The following is an 18,720-nucleotide window of genomic DNA, read 5'->3' as shown; positions in this document are numbered from 1 at the left end:
CCCAAGATGTGATCTATCCTGGAGAATGTTCTGTGCACACTTGAGAAGAAAGTGTAATCTGCTGTTTTTGGATGGAATGACCTATAAATATCAATTAAATCTATCTGGTCTATTGTGTCATTTAAAGCTTGTGTTTCCTTATTAATTTTCTGTCTGGATGATCTGTCTATTGGTGTAAGTGAGGTGTTAAAGTCCCCCACTATACTGTGTAACTGTCTATATCCTCTTTTATAGCTGTTAGCAGTTGCCTTATGTATTGAGGTGCTCCTATGTTGGGTGCATATATATTTATAATTGTGTTTTCTTCTTCTTGGGTTGATCCCTTGATCATTATGTAGTGTCCTTCCTTGTCTCTTGTAACATTCTTTAAAGTCTATTTTATCTGATATGAGTATTGCTACTCCAGCTTTCTTTTCATTTCCATTTGCATGGAATATCTTTTTCCATTCCCTCACTTTCAGTCTGTATGTGTCCCTAGGTCTGAAGTGGGTCTCTTGTAGACAGCATATATATGGGTCTTGTTTTTTTGTTTTTTTTTTTTTTTTTTTTGCGGTATGCGGGCCTCTCACTGTTGTGGCCTCTCCCGTTGCGGAGCCCAGGCTCCGGACGCACAGGCCTAGCGGCCACGGCTCACGGGCTTAGTTGCTCCGCGGCATGTGGGATCTTCCCGGACCAGGGCACGAACCCGTGTCTCCTGCATCGGCAGGCGGATTCTCAACCACTGCGCCACCAGGGAAGCCCTGGGTCTTGTTTTTGTATCCATTCAGCAAGCCTGTGTCTCTTGGTTGGAGCATTTAATCCATTCACGTTTAAGGTAATTATCGATATGTATATTCCTGTTACCATTTTCTTAATTGTTTTGGGTTTGTTTTTGTAGGTCCTTTTCTTCTCTTGTGTTTCCCACTTAGAGAAGTTCCTTTAGCATTTGTTGTAGAGCTGTTTTGGTGGTGCTGAATTCTCTTAGCTTTTGCTTGTCTGTAAAGCTTTTGATTTCTCCCTCAAATCTGAATGAGATCCTTGCCAGGTAGAGTAATCTTGGTTTTAGGTTCTTCCCTTTCATCACTTTAAGTATATCATGCCACTCCCTTCTGGCTTGTAGAGTTTCTGCTGGGAAATCAGCTGTTAACCTTATGGGAGTTCCCTTGTATGTTATTTATCATTTTTTCCCTTGCTGCTTTTAATAATTTTTCTTTGTCTTTAATTTTTGCCAATATGATTACTATGTGTCTCAGCGTGTTTCTCCTTGGATTTATCCTGTATGGGACTCTCTGCGCTTCCTGGACTTGGGTGGCTATTTCCTTTCCCATGTTAGGGAAGTTTTCGACTATAATCTCTTCAAATATTTTCTCAGGTCCTTTCTGTCTCTCTTCTCCTTCTGGGACCACTATAATGCGAATGTTGTTGCATTTAATGTTGTCCCAGAGGTCTCTTAGGCTGTCTTCATTTCTTTTCATTCTTTTTTATTTATTCCATTCTGCAGCAGTGAATTCCACCATTCTGTGTTCCAGGTCACTTATCCATTCTTCTGCCTCAGTTGTTCTGCTATTGATTCCTTCTAGTGTAGTTTTCATTTCAGTTATTGTATTGTTCATCTCTGTTCTTTAATTCTTCTAGATCTTTGTTAAACATTTCTTGCATCTTCTCAATCTTTGCCTCCATTCTTTTCCCGAGGTCCTGGATCATATTCACTATCATTATTCTGAATTCTTTTTCTGGAAGATTTCCTATCTCCATTTCATTTAGTTGTTTTTGTGGGGTTTTATCTTGTTCCTTCATTTGGGACATAGCCCTCTGCCTTTTCATCTTGTCTATCTTTCTGTGAATGTGGTTTTTGTTCCACAGGCTGCAGGGTTGTAGTTCTTGCTTCTGCTGTCTGCCCTTTGGTGGATGAGGCTATCTAAGAGGTTTGTGGAAGTTTCCTGATGGGAGGGACTGGTGCTGGGTAGAGCTGGCTGTTGCTCTGGTGGGCAGAGCTCAGTAAGACTTTAATGTGCTTGTCTGCTGATGGGTGGGTCTAGGTTCCCTCCCTGTTGGTTGTTTGGCCTGAGGCAACCCAACACTGGAGCCTACCCAGGCTCTTTGGTGGGGCTAATGGTGGACTCTGGGAGGGCTCACGCCAAAGAGTACTTCCCAGAACTTCTGCTGCCAGTGTCATTGTCCCTTGGTGAGCCACAGCTGCCCCCTGCCTCTGCAGGAGACCCTCCAACACTAGCAGGTAGGTCTGGTTCAGTCTCCTATGGGATCACTGCTCCTTCCCCTGGGTGCCAATGCGCACACTGCTTTGTGTGTGCCCTCCAAGAGTGGAATCTCTGTTTCCCCCCAGTCCTGCCAAAGTCTTGCAATCAAATCCTGCTAGCCTTCAAAGTCTGGTTCTCTAGGAATTCCTCCTCCTGTTGCCAGACCACCAGGTTGCGAAGCCTCAGGGGGGCTCAAAACCTTCACTCCAGTAGGTGGACCTGTGTGGTATAAGTGTTCTCCAGTTTGTGAGTCACCCACCCAGCAGTTATGGGATTTGATTTTATTGTGATAGCACCCCTCCTACCATCTCATTGTGGCTTCTCCTTTGTCTTTGCATGTGGGGTATCTTTTTTGGTGAGTTCCAGTGTCTTCCTGTCGATGATTGTTGTCAGTAGTTAGTTGTGATTCCAGTGTTCTTGAAAGAGGGAGTGAGAGCATGTCCTTCTACGCCACCATCTTGAACCAATCCACGGTTTGTTTGTTTTTTACTTATTTGCAGCTTAGTTTTCTTCTCTGTAAAATGTGACTAAAAACTTCCTTCCTTGCCTATTTACTCCAGTTGTGAACCAGTGAGATTCCTTTGCTCATGAAACAATTTAGAAAACTGTGAAATAACATACACATTTCCAGAAGTGTTATGATTATTTCTTCAGCCAGAAAAGTGAAGCTATTGGGCCACATGACCTCTGAGATCATTTCTCTTTTAATATTCTGATGATCAGAATGGTCTGGGTTTCAAATCATCATGTTATTCTTCATCAACAGTTTACTGATGTCATTGACCTGAGAAAGGGGAGTACAGTGGCCTCTTTTAGCCTATGTCCCTGATTTGCTGAACACTTTGTGTCTAGTTTCTACTTCAAAGAACAACTGAGGGGCCCATGAAATATTTTGAACCAAGGTGCTTTTTAATATTCAGCCTATCTGTTAAATTAACATGACATATAATTTGTCATCACTTAAGTGAGGACACTTAAGCCTAAAAGGGGTGCTGTGAATAATTACACCAGAACAACAGGCATGCATCAGAAATGTCCCAGGCAAACCTGGATATCTGGTCCCCTTACTATATGTAAAAGGTTAAATTTTTCACTTAGGTGTGGGAAAGTAACAATGCACCTGTTGAATTTAGGCATCTGAGCTGCTGTTAGTAAGATGCAGGTCTATTAGGATCTTAGAGGACAGAACCACATACACCTATCCAAAGTAATGAACAGGAGGCTGCTTTTTGCTCTTAAGAAAGCATACTTGTTGCAGCTCTGTGGTTAAAGGTAAGAGGATATATAGCTTCAAATTTCCTGATCTTTCATTTTTACTGCAGTTTGAATACATAGAATAGAAATTTATCTGGTAGGGTGAATAATGCTTGGGCTTCTGCCTGCTTTGGGTATTGTTAGTATAGTTGTAGTAATGCTTAGTAAGTGTGAATACCCATTACATATCAAACAGAGTTTGGGCCTATGATCAAATATAAACAAAGGAACAAAACTGGCTTGTACTAGAGATTTCCATGGTGCAGAGCCAGGGCTTTTCAAACCAGATAACACAGGAAGCATGAGACTTGTGAAGTAAATTGAATCATCAGCTCTCCTCTTTGAAAATCTCTGATTCCCTAATACACCAAGAAATTAGACAGAGTTCTTCTATTGGGGGGGGTGGGGGGTGGGCGGTGTCTCAATATTTCTAAAGAAAACCATTAAACATAAAGGGAAATTTGCACTACTAAACCTAGAAGCAAGTAACAAAAAGATCAAATTTCTAAAGAGTTTGTAGAGAAGAAAAATGGCACAAAGAAGTCAAAATGGCAGATAAATATTCTTTTTATGTTTTAGAGTATGTTATTAATTTTTGTGTGACCCATTTAACGTCCTAATTATGTTTTATTTAGGAGAACATTAATTATATTAATTAAGTCATTAGGGAGGTGTGTGTGTTTGTTGCATAGAAAAGGAGGGATGCTCAAAAACTTAAATGCTGATGATGGAAATCAGTCTGATATTTTAAAAATTTAGTCCCAATAAGCCACACATAGATAATTAAGAATCAAGTAGAATTGTCATATTTCTCTGTGACCATTCAGTCACTTTAGAATGTTAAAAAATTAGTTTCTTTCTGAAAATGTTCTCATTCCAATGCCTGACTCTGAAAAGGACTGTATTTGTAATTCTGGGGACATGTCATCATGATTTATTGTTTTTGAAAATGTATTCTGGGTTCTACAGTATTTTTGCCTGAGCCCTAATTACTTAGTAAGGAACAGTAGTTGGGGACCTTCAAGGGATGGCACATGCATGATCGGTAGATGTTTAGGGTGCCCACTCATAGGCCTTTGAAACCTGCCCAATGCAAGCAGGCATAACTTCCTCGGGTTGTTTGTGCATTTGCAGAAAAGATTCTTTGATAGAATGGAATTCTCTCTTTGCACAAATACACTTGAGTCAATTATTATTTTTTATGGTCCAACTACCATTCTTATTTTATGACTGTACTTTAAGTAATGAATAAAATAACACACACCTGGTTCTTTGTGGAGCTCCAAGTTATGCCAAAGTCCAGCCATGCATGCTGCTTGCTGCCATGATACTCAGTTATATGGACCTTATTTTTTCCCCCATTGAGTGGTTTTTATGAATAGGTGTTCAACTAATGGGATAAACAGAGGGTGTGCTGCTCTAGCCTAATCATTAACATCACAAAATAATTGAAAAGGACAGATAACACCAGAAAGCTAGCTCTGAACCTACAGTAGATCCTTTCTCTGAGCATCAGACATAATGTTGCAGAAAGAGGCTGGATGCAGCCTCAAAAGACCCGCACTCTCCTTCCAGCAGTAGCAATTAAATCCCCAAGTGACTGTGGACAATTCACTTAATTGCTTTGAATCTCCATTTCTTCATCTATAACTGAAGCTGTAATCCTACTCCACCTGTCCCACAAGGTTGTAGTAGGATTCAGTGAGATGGATTAAGTTTATGAATAGCATTATAAATTATAAGCAGTATATAGATACAAGATACCATTATTAAGGTTCTAATCCAGCTTTCCCAGTGATTCAGGATATAATGTTGGGCAACTAATAACATTTGGTTTTGCAACCATTAGTGTAGCAAAACATTGTAGAAACTTCATCAAACTTATGCCTAAAAAGATTTCTTAGAACATTTCATTTGCTTTGTCCAGTAATCAGTCACCAATACAGAGAAATTAAATGCTTCTAAAACTGACCAGCCAAGTTTAAGAAGATGACATTGAGAAGGAGAGATTGCTGAAGATCACACTCTTTAAGTTCCAGAAAATTATTTCGGTTACTTTTTAAAGTCTTAGTAAAGGGACACAGAGAAGCTCCTAAATGTTTGAGATACTAGACTAGAACTTATGATGTCATGTGTCTCCATTTCTTATGGACAGTTCAATATTCCATATTGCTTTAAGAAAGCGTAGGCCATCTAGCCCACACTTCTCCCTTCCCCTGTCTCCCACCAACCAGATCTAAAGGGTGGTTGAGTATACGTGTGAGTGTATTCATTATGGCATCATTGGTGAGAACTAGGGACAGAAGAAATGCCCAACACTAGAGGATTAGATAAGCCAATAATGTATATAAGTAGCAAAGTTACTGTATATATGGACTTAGAAGTAATGCATTGGAAACATTAGAAATATAATCAGCAATGTATGTAGACCATAAAAATACGGGGTTGAGTTAAAAGAGAGAGCAAGAAAGAGGGAGAGTGGGAGAGCAGAAGAAATAGAATGAGATGTAAAACCTAAGAAGGGTCTTGTGTGCACTATGAATTAAGGAATGTGTTAACTCAACGTGAGCCTAAAGACCAAAAAAAAGACTTGAAAAATTAGAACACTGTTGGACTGCCCCATCTTTCAGAGCTTGTCTGTATAATTCTTTCCAGTGTATTTTTTGCATAATGAGGGAATACTTCATGGCTCTCCTAATACCCTTCATGCTGCAGCCTACACCAATCCCTGGGCTTGGTTTTTCCCCGAAGGGCAAGGCGAATAGCTGGTCATTGTCCTCCATGACCGAACTCCATGCTTTTCAACACCATCATCAAATGGCTTTCTAGCTTTCTCTTATCCAATTTAAATAACAGCAGGTCCTTTTGCCACTCTTTATAGACTTTGAAAAAATTATTTAGTCATCTAAGAGCTCTTTTTAGCTAGTTCCAAGGACTCTCCTCCCTTTTAAATTGTGGAACCGGGCTTCCCTGGTGGCGCAGTGGTTGAGAGTCCGCCTGCCGATGCAGGAGACGCAGGTTCGTGCCCCGGTCCGGGAAGATCCCACATGCCGCGGAGCGGCTGGGCCCCTGAGCCGTGGCCGCTGAGCCTGCGCGTCCGGAGCCTGTGCTCCGCAACGGGAGAGGCCGCAGCAGTCAGAGGCCCGCGTACCGCAGGAAAAAAAAAAAAAAAAAATTGTGGAACCCTGAACTGGGTACCATGCTAATGAAGGCAGAAGAGGCCTCCCTCTTTCTTCACTCCTGCTTCAAAAACCTCAGTTCTAGTCACTTCCAAAGGATGCTAGTCTATTGGGGCTGGCCAAAAAGTTCATTTGGGGTTTTCCATAAGATCATATGGAAAACCCCAAATGAACTTTTTGGCCAACCCAATATTATCCACAAACAGTGTGAAGAATACACAATAAAGTGATAGACATTTCTGGGCATAAATTATTGAATTAAAGATTTTTATAAAACAGATTCTACTCCTGAACCAATAGACTAGAAATTTGGAAAGGAGACAGGGAATATAAGCCCTAGGGAAAATTGTTTAGGTAAATTTCCTAAGGTAGAAACCTCACAGGAAGGAAATGAAAAGACATCAACAAAGACTAAACTATCTAAGCAGATCTGTCATGCCCTTAAGAATTACAGGAAATTTCTGTCATGATCCATCTAGATCTAATGGCTGGAACGACCACCATTAGTTTCCTGCGCAGTGTGTACTCTGAGATTAGAGCTGATCAATGTCTGCCTTACGTTGTTTATGACTTCGTTTTTGTTTTAACATGTAAAGATAGAATAGTTCATTCATGAAAGATCTGACAGGATTTTTATGTTTGGTCACATTTTATCAAAACCGCCAGAAGTAAATTACAAGAAATTATATGAGGGTGGGTAAAAGTTAACTTCCCTACTTTCAAAAGAGCTTCTATCATGACCTAAACATGCTCATGAGCTAACAAGAGCCTAAAGCAAATGTCAGAGTAAGCTGACCTTGTGATTAACGATTCCTTGAATGCCCAGCATTCATACTGAACTTCTTTTTGATGAGCCAATATAAATAAACAGCTCTCTGTCTGGGCAGGACGGATACAGTGCTTCCCACAGGGAACCTGAGTCACAGCGGGAGTGAGTGACTTGGCAGAGAGGCCAGAATGAGGCATGGGGAGGCCTGGGTTCAGAGTCAGCTCAGCTTGCAACTAATCCTAAGATACAGGGCAACAACTCTCTTTACTCTCTTGTACCTTCATATACTGTATTCACAGGTGACCACAGAGTATATTGCTCACGGCCAGGAATTGTTGAGAATGAAAGGGGGCACTATTAATAATCCACTGGGACAAGTGATGTTTTAGGCTTTTACCTCCTGCTTTAAAATTCCATTATAGCTGAAGTAGAGCTAACAATAGGACTGGGTTCCTGACCACCAGACCCCTACTCTGCTTCCCAGGCTAGGCTGTCTACATGGGACTGTAGACCCTGTCTACACTGCCAGGACCTGTCTATACTGGAGTTCTGTGGAAGAGTGTTCACCATATCGCCTAAAGATCAATGAAGGCATTTTCCCAGCAATTAAAAAGGACAGCCTGGGGCTTCCCTGGTGGCGCAGTGGTTGAGAATCCGCCTGCCGATGCAGGAGACAGGGGTTCGTGCCCTGGTCCGGGAAGATCCCACATGCCGCGGAGCAACTAAGCCCGTGAGCCATGGCCGCTGGGCCTGCGCGTCCGGAGCCTGTGCTCCGCAATGGGAGAGGCCACAACAGTGAGAGGCCCGCGTACCGCAAAAAAAAAAAAAAAAAAAAAAAAAAAAGGACAGCCTGACCTGCACCTGCTTGGTCAGGCACTCATACATCCCAAACCCCACCTGTGTTCAGAATCAACAGCAGTGGAACGCCAAATCCACATCAAGGTCACTGAAAAAGGCAAGGGAGGCCAACGGAGCCAGGGCCAGGAAGAGGGCAGATGCAGGCAGCCCCTGTATCAGGACAGGCCCTTTTATTTGCAGCCTCAAGCCTGTTCTCCACTGGCCCCAGGCCTGTGGACAGGATGGGGTGATCCAGGGGCTGCCTTGGGATGCTCAGGTGTTGGGTTTTCCTCACCCCCTCAGTGGCATCGTGGAGTCTTAACTGCTGGACTGCCAGGGAAGTCCCTCCTCAGGTGTTGGTTTTTAACGGGCAGGTTAGTACTTCATAAATCACTCTGGACCACAGGCCACCCTTCTAACAATTTCATCATTGCATAGCCCTGTTCACCTGGCTTTTTAAAAGTTGGCGGAAGCCATCAACAACATCAGAAAACTAATCCATGTTAGGTCATGACACAATCTTAAAAAAATGTGCCCAAGGGAAATAAGCCATTCCACACTAAGAGAATTTGGAAACAAAGCTTAGGGGAAAAACGTTTTTTAAAAAAGTAATCCAAAGAAGGCAGAAATTCTGTCGCTGTTGTACAAGCCTATTTCATCAGCGGTGCAAAAAAATTTGTTTTTAATTTACTCTTTAAAAAATAATTTTTTTTGGTGAGACTCTGAATGGCAAGAAGAAGGAACATTTGGCTTCTGGACAGCAGCATTAAACCAATTTTGGGGTGTCGCCCTGGTGGCAACAGCCTAATCCTTTCCCCCAAAACTTGGGTCCCCATCTCCTGGTCCCCCGGGACCCAGGATAATGCTCACCTTCCCCTTCCCCTCCTCACTGCTGTTCTCACCAATGAGGTCTCTGTGCCACCTGGCTCCCTGCAGTCTGCAGACGCTACTTCCCCAGAGGGAGGTTAAGTACACCCCTGACCACACCCCTCTTCAGAGGCTGGACCTACCTAGTACAGCTGCCACTTGCCAACAAGAGCTGCAGCAATCTGAGCTTTCCGTATAGAAGAAAGGGCCGTCGGAGTCACAGGAAATAAGGGGACCCAAGCTGGAGGACTGGGTGGGTCCTCAAGGAAAGAAGCCCCTTGTCACGAAGCCTGGGCAAGCTGTTCTACCAGTGCCAGCCTTCTGCCCTGGAGAAGGAAGCAGGTAATATTTATAAAGCCCTGTGAGCAGAATGTATTGACATTTTATCTCTACCGTAGTGACCTTAATGTGACTTTCCATTTCTCAGAAAGATAAATGAAGTGCAGCCATCTCCGATGAGGACGAATGCATTTAACAAAGAATAGACTAATTCAGAAAAAGAAATCTCTCAGGGCCCACAGTGTGCAGGGAGTTCCCTATGGGATGTGATTTGAGGATTTCTATTGAAAACTTCCAATTTTGGTATATTTTCCCCCAGCAAGCTGCTTGGGATTCTGACCAGTAGGGATTATAAATTTTGCATAAAACTTTGATTCTCCTGATTTCTCCAAATGGTAATGATATTTATATAACATTTCAAAGAACTCCCAGGTAAACATTATCTTGCTGGAACCTATGTAACGTACCAGGGAAGGACGTAACTCATTAAACAATTATTGTCTATTAACATTATAACTTTAATTAGTTTCCCAGAGCTGGGTAAGAAAAGTCCTAAGGGGATGAGACACTAGAAATTATCGGACTTGGAGGAGAGGTGGGAAGTCACTTGAAACATGACCAGCTGGCCCAGGCAGAGCAGGTGAGGCGCTGTGGCCCCAGGGGCAGCCCTACAGCTCCGCTTGCAGGGTCACACGTGCCAAGGTGAGGGACGGGCAGGAAGAACAGAAACCACAAACTTCACTCACGCTTCTGCCTGTGCTGACCCGGAAATCACGATGAAAAAAACCTGTGGTGCCGAATCAACCCATCCCAGTGCTGAGAACCCGGGCTGGCTCCGCAAAGAACCACCTGGCTGTCCCCCGGAGCAGGGCGCCTGGTGCGTCCGCTGCAGTTCTTTTCAACGATTATAATCTTCTGGCTTAGACCAGATATTATGTAGGAAACAAAAGGAAGCTTTAGTTTTGAAACATCCCTTCTCACACATTAGCACAATCCTTATATAATGTACGTTTGAGGCTCTAATTCCTCCCGCCTGCCGCCGGGAGCATGTCTGGGTTCTAAGGATTTGCTGGAAATGCGCCGGATACCCTATCCTAGATAGAGTTGGAAATGTGGTGTTGAGGACCTAGAAGTAATGGTCTTGGGGATCCCTCGTCCTCTGAGGTCCTGTTGCTGTCCTCCCTGGGCCCTGGGACAGGGTGGTCGGGGGTTGTGTGGTCGTGTGGCTAAGGGCAGACCCTGCCCTCTCTCTGTGTCAAGTGAGGGGTTTGGCTGTCACCGGTTCTCATCCCCAGCTGCACATTAGAATCACCTGGGGAGCTTTAAAAAGCAGTGCCGGGGGCCACCCACCGAGTCGTTCTTATTTAATTAGTTGGGGTGGAGCTCAGTCCCAGGTTTTTTGTTTTTTTAAAAAATATTTATTTATTTATTTATTCTTTTTGGCTGTGTTGGGTCTTCGTTTCTGTGCGAGGGCTTTCTCTAGTTGTGGCAAGCGGGGGCCACTCTTCATCGCGGTGCGCGGGCCTCTCACTGTCGCGGCCTCTCTTGTTGCGGAGCACAGGCTCCAGACGCTCAGGCTCAGTAGTTGTGGCTCATGGGCCTAGTTGTTCCGTGGCATGTGGGATCTTCCCAGACCAGGGCTCGAACCCGTGTCCCCTGCATTGGCAGGCAGATTCTCAACCACTGCGCCACCAGGGAAGCCCCCCAGGTATTTTTAAAAACAATTCTCCAGGTGTGCAACCACTGCATTGGATGATCTCTGGGACCCTTCCAATTCTATAAAAGTACACAATCCTGACGGTCTGGTCCTCTACTTTATTTTTTGAATGGATTTTTTTCCCAAAAAATACTCATTTTTCATTTTCAGTCTGTTGCATAGGTGAATTCTTAGAAATGATTTTACTTGTTTAAAAAAGATGGATTGTTAAAGTATTGCTTGTTGAGTATAATTGGCATCTAATACTGCACGTTTAAAGTGTACAATCTGATAAATTTTCACATATGAGAAATGGTTGCCCAATCATGATCGTGAACATACCCATCACCCCCAAACCCTCCTAATCCATATAACTCTCTTCTCTGGCTCCCCTTCCCCAGGTAACCACTGACCCGCTTGCTGTTACTATAGATTAGTTTGCATTTTCTATCATTTTATACCATACTGTATGTACTATTTTTTTGCCTGGCTTCTTATTACTGATGTCCTTGTACTTGAGACTTCAAGCTCTTTAAGAACAAGAGCCACCCTTTATTTCTTTTCTCTTCCTCCTGGCCCCCAACTTATCTTTGCTCAGAGAAGCCCCTTAATCATTATTTGCTTAATGGAAATCAGACCTTTATGACCTTACAACTGAGCTTCAGTTTGGTGGCAAGAAGTACCTCCTGTGTTAATGGTCTCGACTCCCCACTGCTTCTCTGTGGCTTCCTAGTCAACAGTTTCAGCTCAGTTAAAACATAATGCATTTGTTTAAACCAGAGGTCTTCATTTAGCATCATGGACTGCTAGGGGTCCAGAAAATGAGTATCAACAGGAGTGTTGGAGGCAGGGAGCGGGGGAACAACCTGGGAAAAGCTTTTGGATTTCCCCAGATTCTTTTTTTTTTTTTTTTGCGGTAAGCGGGCCTCTCACTGTTGTGGCCTCTCCCGTTGCGGAGCACAGGCTCCGGACGCGCATGCTCAGCGGCCATGGCTCACGGGCCCAGCCGCTCCGCGGCACGTGGGATCTTCCTGGACCGGGGCACGAACCCGCGTCCCCTGCATCGGCAGGCGGACTCTCAACCACTGCGCCACCAGGGAAGCCCCTCCCCAGATTCTTAATTGCCAGATTCTTGACCCAGAGGGAGGAACTATAGAATTCATGCCATGCTTTATTCCTTATTCTAGTCCTACATGCATTTTATGAATATGATATCTAATTATAAACCTTCTATCTGCTCTCCCAACTCTTTCCTTCCTCAGTCCCCAGTACCTTTGTTTTGTTCTCTGGGCTCTGGCTATGCTTAACCCTACTAACTAAATACACTCCAGGGCCCTGTGGATTGTCAGGGCTACCTGGGAATTTTTTGCATTCCTCTTACCTTTTAGATGTTCTCACCTAAGCTTTGTGGTGTGTTGTGCCTTTAATTCTTATTCCACTTTACTTAACAACTTACCTGGATACCTGGTACTCAAATATCACAAACCTATATTTCCTCAAAACCCCAGAGCATGGGATTCCTTTTCACCTTAAACAAGACCAATGTTTTCGTTGTTATAACTGTTAAGCATTATGAGAACCAGAAGTAAGAACAAATAGCACTGCAAATTCAGTCGAGCCACCTCTAATCAATCCAGAGACACCTCCCCTTCTGGGAGTTTTGACTCCTTCTGCGTCAAAAAATATTTTAAAATGATACTATGTCTGATTTTACAGTAAGTAGAATAGCAATATCGACTTCTAAATGACAGAAATTCATATACATCTGGCACAGTCATATAAGTGCTGGTTTCACTGTATCTTTCAGATAGGAGAGAGCAAGAAAGACATCTCACCTGCTGACCCAAAGGCCAACATGGACTCCCCCCGGCTCCAAATCCACCTCCACCCCACGAAGGTTCTCAAGCTTCTGATGCCTTACACCCTGCAGCATTCTCTGGCTCCCCGCTTGGGGGCCGTTTCTTAACTTTCATTCTCCCTTTCACCTCTACCTTTTCCCATCAGAATAGCAAACATGGTAACGACAGCATTGCAGTTCAATCTCAATATAAGTTCATTCCTCTGCATGAAAACAAACCTCTGAAAGTTACTTACATGGAAGTGGCAATGGCCAGCCCGGGATTTGGAAGCTAAATTGGCTGAAGCCAGCCTGCTTAAATAGCTGGGTTGGCTGACGCAGGCTGTGGGTAGCACGTTTATTTATGCCTGTGAGTGCACACTTAAGCAGAGACCTGAAAAACCTGCAGCATGGGCAGGAAGAGAACACCTGAGAGTTCCATCTCTCCTGGTTATTCAGGTTTAGTATTCAGGCGGAGACTTCTGAGAGTCTCATGGAACTTTCTCGGCACTGCCTTCTTGTCCCTGATCTCTTTCTTAGCCGAGTAGATCTCTTCACCAAGGTCGGATGAGAGATGTGCGGCTAAGAGAAGGAAGAAACGCAGGACCCTGGACGCTTGCGCTGTGCTCCCTATTTTGAGTGGGCTTCCCGTTAGATGTTGCCTCATTGCAATGCATAGGCTAGGTGAGGTTGATTTCACAGCTCTGCGGGCTGGATGCCAAGCTAAGAGCCTGGACAACTGCCCAATCAATGAAAAATTGTTGTTGTTTATTTTTTTCCAGGCACAGAACGTACAAATAATAGTTATAAGGGAGGATCAGGCTAGGATGATACAATTTTAGGTCCCCTTAGAAAGCAATTTGAATTTCTTTCCCTCTGCATGTGGACTTTCCTCCCAATTGCCCCTCCCCTTCCTTTGTTAATGAAATTCCTATCTGAGAGTTGCAAGATTCCCCAAGAGAGCTCAAATAAAAAGCCAGTGTGTGAGCAAGGCTGTGGGAAGATGCACTCTCAGGGTAAGTGTTCAGTGGCTTGTATGACCATCAAAGGAAGTGTTCCTAAGGGTGAGGGTATGTGTGTGGGCGTGGGGACCCAGTGAGTCAGTGTTTATCTGGATTTTACAGCTAGATACAGCAGTCAACAGTCAATTGCACGACACTAAACACATTAAGTGGGCTTGATTTTTAAGAGGATGAAGGAAGGGAGAGAGGGTTTGGTGAGATCATTTATGGGAGTATCTGTGTGTATTTGCTGGTACACAGCACAAACTGGTAAGTGCCACCCAGATATACACATCGTATATTTTTCACTTCACTGGAGCTAGAAAAGGCCCACTTGATTCTCTTGGGAACAGCAGCTGTATGTGAAAGAAGAGCAGCAATCATTCAGAATATTTCTTTCTCTCTTGGAAAAGGGGATAATGGTTATAAAACATGTGTGGGAGAAAAGCAGAGACAGGGAGCTTAGCCTACCCCAACCCTGGTTACCAGAGGAATTCTTTTGTTTCTGCCTAATTCATTGCCTAACTTTGGACTTCCAAATCTGGATTCTTGCCTCCCAGACTTCCTGAATGCAGGGTCTATGTCTTGTTCATCTTTTGACACCCACAGTGCCTGGCACAAATTATTATGACAATGACGGTGAGGATGACGATGATAATGATGATCTAGAATCTAGAGAAACTGACCACGCGCCTGGTTCTGTGTAAAGCACTTTACAGAGTTTGCTTATTTAATCCTCATAACTCTATGAGTTGGCTTCTTATTGCTTATTTAATCCTCACAACCTTATGAGTTAGTTTTACAGATGAGGGAACTGATACTCAGAAAAATTAAATGACTTAACCAAGGTCACAGTAAGTGGTAGGGGTATAATTTGAATCCAGATCTATCTCTCTTATACTCAGGACTGATTTGAAGAAATATTTTGAAAGTTGCCTAAGAATGTTTTCACCTTTTTTTTTTTTTTTTTTTTTTGCGGTACGCGGGCCTCTCCCTGTTGTGGCCTCTCCCGTTGCGGAGCACGGGCTCCGGACGCGCAGGCGCAGCGGCCATGGCTCACGGGCCCAGCCGCTCCGCAGCATGTGGGATCTTCCCGGACCGGGGCACGAACCCGTGTCCCCTGCATCGGCAGGCGGACTCTCAACCACTGCGCCACCAGGGAAGGCCGTTTTCACATGTTCTTATATGCTTACCTGTTTATCATCGGTCTCTCAGAATGTGATTTCCATGACTTTAATGACCTTGCCTACTTGTCCACTCTTGTAACTCCAGCACCCAGCACAGTGTATGGCACATAGTAAGGGTTTGCTCAATAAATATGTGCTATTTACTCAGTTTCTAAATTCCTTTGAAGGCTATGCAAACCAACAGACAGAGGGTCTGACATCAGCAGAGTCTAATCTTGCTTCAGACACATTTCTTTTGCTCTTGTATAATGCATTGGCTTTAAGCTGTTTCTCTTTATCCATGTATCATGGATATGAAACTAAAAGTGCCTAAAACCATAGAGCAGTTTTACATCAAATAAGAACTCTGCAGGCATGTGGTTTCAGGTTGTCCAGTGGTGTAATGAGGTCACCAAGAACCCAGGCTTTTTCTATCTTTCATTTTGTAGCCCCCAGTGTGGCCTCTCCTCATGGTAGCAAGGTTGCTGCAGTAGCTCAGTACATTACATCCTTAAACAGGAACATTCAAAGACAGGTAGGAAGGGATGTGGACCTTCTCCTTAGAATCTCTCTTTGTTAGAGAGGAAAATCTATCCAGAAGACATTAGCAGTTTTCCAGTTATGTCTCCTTACTGAGAAGTGGATCAAATGACCACCACATTGGCTAAATCCACCATCTGCAAAGAGGAAATGAATCACACTGATCAAGGTTCATCTCATGGGCCCAGGAGAAGGTTCCACATTCCCCAGACAAATTTCCCTGATATCTAAACAAAATCAGGGTTCAGTTAATAGGGAGGTAGTTGAGAAGTGCTAGCAACAGTTCTGCCAGTTCAAGAAATCCTTTAAAGTATGATAACTTAAACAGCTTTAGTGCTTAGGCACCAATCCAGGTCTCAAAAACTGGGTTGCACAATATCAGTTCTCAATTTCTGTGTGCTTTTTTTTTTTTTTTTAAGTGAGAAAACGCTTTGGCTCTCAGCAAAATTAAAACTATTTCATCAACCCACAAATAAGGGAAGTAGCTGGACACAGTGATTTTTTTCTATAGTTTTAGATCTGAGGTCTTTATATGACCACTGATTTTCTGCCTATCCAAGGAATAGCACACAATCTATCAGCCTCTCCTCTTCTCCTGTGTCAAATGGGATTGATGTTGCTGTTGACTTCTTAGAAACATCAAGTCTAATACTGCAACTAATTATAAAAGATTGCAAAACAGGCTATAGGGGTTTAAGGTTCATTTTCCTGCTCCTCCTCTTGTCTATTATATTTCAGTGGATAACATAATCCTCCATGTTTGCATCTGTCTCTGCCTCAGAGCTCCAGCTACTGCCTGGGATGTGTGAACTAGAAATATATGATTGATACAGTAATTCTCACATAGCTCCTTTTCTCCTCCTGGTGGTTAACAAACTTCCAATTAATACCTGCAGATAGGTACTTTCTTCTCTTAGCTGTTCTAGACCTTTTCCTTGTGGTGAGCTTCAGGAATTCTCTTCTCGATTGTCACAATCAAGAGAATTAGGATGAAGGATGAGGTGAGCTAGATGTTACGCTCCACAAGGAAATAACAATGTCTGGGGGTTGGTAAAAAAAAAAAAATAATAAGTTTTTGCCGAGTGACTGGAAGAATGGTGGAAAGGAAGGAGTATGGGCTTCTGAATCATTTAGACTTGGATTCAAGCCCCACCTCTGCCATTTACCATCCATGTGAACGTTGTGTAACTTCTCTCAGACTCAGTTTCCCCAGCTGTAAAATGGGAATAATGACGCTTATCTCACAGGTTTGCTGTAAGGACTAGACATAATATAGGTAAATTATCTTAGCATAGTGTCTAGAACATAGTACACGATCAGTAATTAGTAGCTACTGCTAATACTTAAAACAGGATGCCAGATTTTCCTTAGTCTGCTTTGTGGAGCCCACACACAATGGGCACAAAGTATTTAAATCTAAAACCCCCAAGTGCTACAGCAAACAGAGGTGATTGGTAGAGCCACATAGAAGGCAGTGATATCTGAACAGCTATTCTCTTCTTGCCCAAAGCTAGAGATCACTGAAGTGCAGAGAGCCACATTATGAATATGGAACATATGGAACCAAGCAGTAGTGCACAGAGAGAAAAGCCATCCCTCGAGGGACAGAAAACTACCAAAGGCATTTAAGAAAATTCACTGTGAAGGATACAAACCTCCCAAGGATCAAAATCTGACTTGTACAGAAGCAAATGGGGAAAAGGGGTAACCAGAATATAGAAGCATACTTGCTGAAAGTTCTGCCCCACCAGGTATGAACTTGCAGACAGAGAGACTGAGAATTCTCTACAGATGGTGTGGGAGTTCTGAATCCCAGAGTGCCCTTCCTGGTCCAGCCTGGCTGGGGTGTGGGACAGTGTGGGAAGTAGAAGAGAATCAGCAGACGACAGAGAATCTGGATCTGGAAAAAGATGCCAGCTGGCCTGGGTTGGAGGTGTTTCCATTGGCTACTCCCGGCAGTGGGTTTCACAAGTTCCCTGGTGAAGAGAGACTGGAAGTTATGACATAATCACACTCCGCATTCGTTGTAGTTTGTTGTATACCTAGTAATGATTAGGTCATGCACTCGGTAAACTGCGGGTATTTCATTCTAAGTGTGGATTCCATCATCTTACCTAATCCATCTGTTGTCCTCATGGAGTCCTGAGTCAGCTGATGACTGGGGATTAAGATGCTGCAGCCTATAAGCAGCGCCCATGAATGAGTGGGCCTGGGCAAGGCTGTTCCCTCTGGCGTGGCCCATGCTGCGTTTTCTTCTCATTGCATTTAGTTTCACCCAGAGTCTAAAATGAACAGGGAGGGCATGAGCATTGTTTTCCTTTGAAATCCCATTCATGCTCATGGTCAGAGGAGGGGAAGGCCCTTGGTAATGAGGAACACACCCCACACACACACCCCGTCTGTGGAAGGAGGGTGGAGGGAGGCATCTCTCTTCACCCATGGATGACTGGCTTCACCCATGACTCCCTCAGCACTAGGACTGAACGCCGCTGGCAGGAGCTGCAAGAAAAACATTGTGTGCCATTCTCAAGAGGCGAGGCGGGGCGGGGGGTGACGGTGGAGCCTCACCTGAGAGGCTTCCTCTTCCATGAATAATTGAAGGATGTTGCAGGTCGGGGCCACCTGGGCCTGCTTGTAATCCCCTAACACATGGGTGAGGAAAGAGAGTCACCACACCCACTACTAAAATTTCAGGGATGGGCCCTGTGCTTGTACAAAGCAGGGGGTGGGGAGCCAGAGTGAAAAAACCGAAATCCTTAGGTAAAAACTCGCTTGACTGGGTGTCAAAGGCAGCACAGTCCTCGTTCCGACTGCTGCATGGGGCGATCTTTACAGCCACTTCTAACAGCGACTCACAGAGCCCCAGGCAGGAGACGAAGAGCAGTCCCACCTCCTCCCCATGGGTCCCCCCAGCTCTGAGCTTTGTTTGTTTAAGACGCTTGACTTCTGTGAATGATTTTACTTGGGAACAGAAGAAGAAGAAAGGAAGACTGAGCTAATAAAAATATAAAGTTTGAAGACAAAACAAAACAATTTGCATGCTTTATATAGTGGAGAA

General features: G+C 43.8%; 2 protein-coding genes across 6 annotated transcripts in view; one reads left to right on the top strand and one right to left on the bottom strand.

The window, feature by feature from the left end:
• Nucleotides 1-13,339, bottom strand: part of HOPX (HOP homeobox) — a 34,918-nt gene extending 21,579 nt beyond the window's left edge. The window contains exon 1 of one of the 2 annotated variants that reach the window (XM_059067174.2): nt 13,213-13,339. The gene's annotated coding sequence lies outside the window, so the exon portion shown is untranslated. Of the gene's footprint in view, nt 1-9,286; nt 9,470-13,212 lie in introns of those variants that run through there. The other variant, XM_059067177.2, reaches the window with a different exon arrangement.
• Nucleotides 1-18,720, top strand: part of LOC131758721 (RE1-silencing transcription factor-like) — a 236,927-nt gene that overhangs the window by 48,736 nt on the left and 169,471 nt on the right. Inside the window, exon 1 of one of the 4 annotated variants that reach the window (XM_067035761.1) lies at nt 9,216-9,485. The exons of 2 other annotated variants lie outside the window; for them this stretch is intronic. The gene's annotated coding sequence lies outside the window, so the exon portion shown is untranslated. Of the gene's footprint in view, nt 1-9,215; nt 9,486-13,901; nt 13,972-18,720 lie in introns of those variants that run through there. One more of the 4 variants, XM_067035760.1, reaches the window with a different exon arrangement.

Source organism: Kogia breviceps, chromosome 6, assembly GCF_026419965.1.
Source record: "Kogia breviceps isolate mKogBre1 chromosome 6, mKogBre1 haplotype 1, whole genome shotgun sequence".
Classification (NCBI taxonomy): Eukaryota; Metazoa; Chordata; class Mammalia; order Artiodactyla; family Physeteridae; genus Kogia; species Kogia breviceps.
This window is presented reverse-complemented; position numbering and strand designations above follow the sequence as displayed.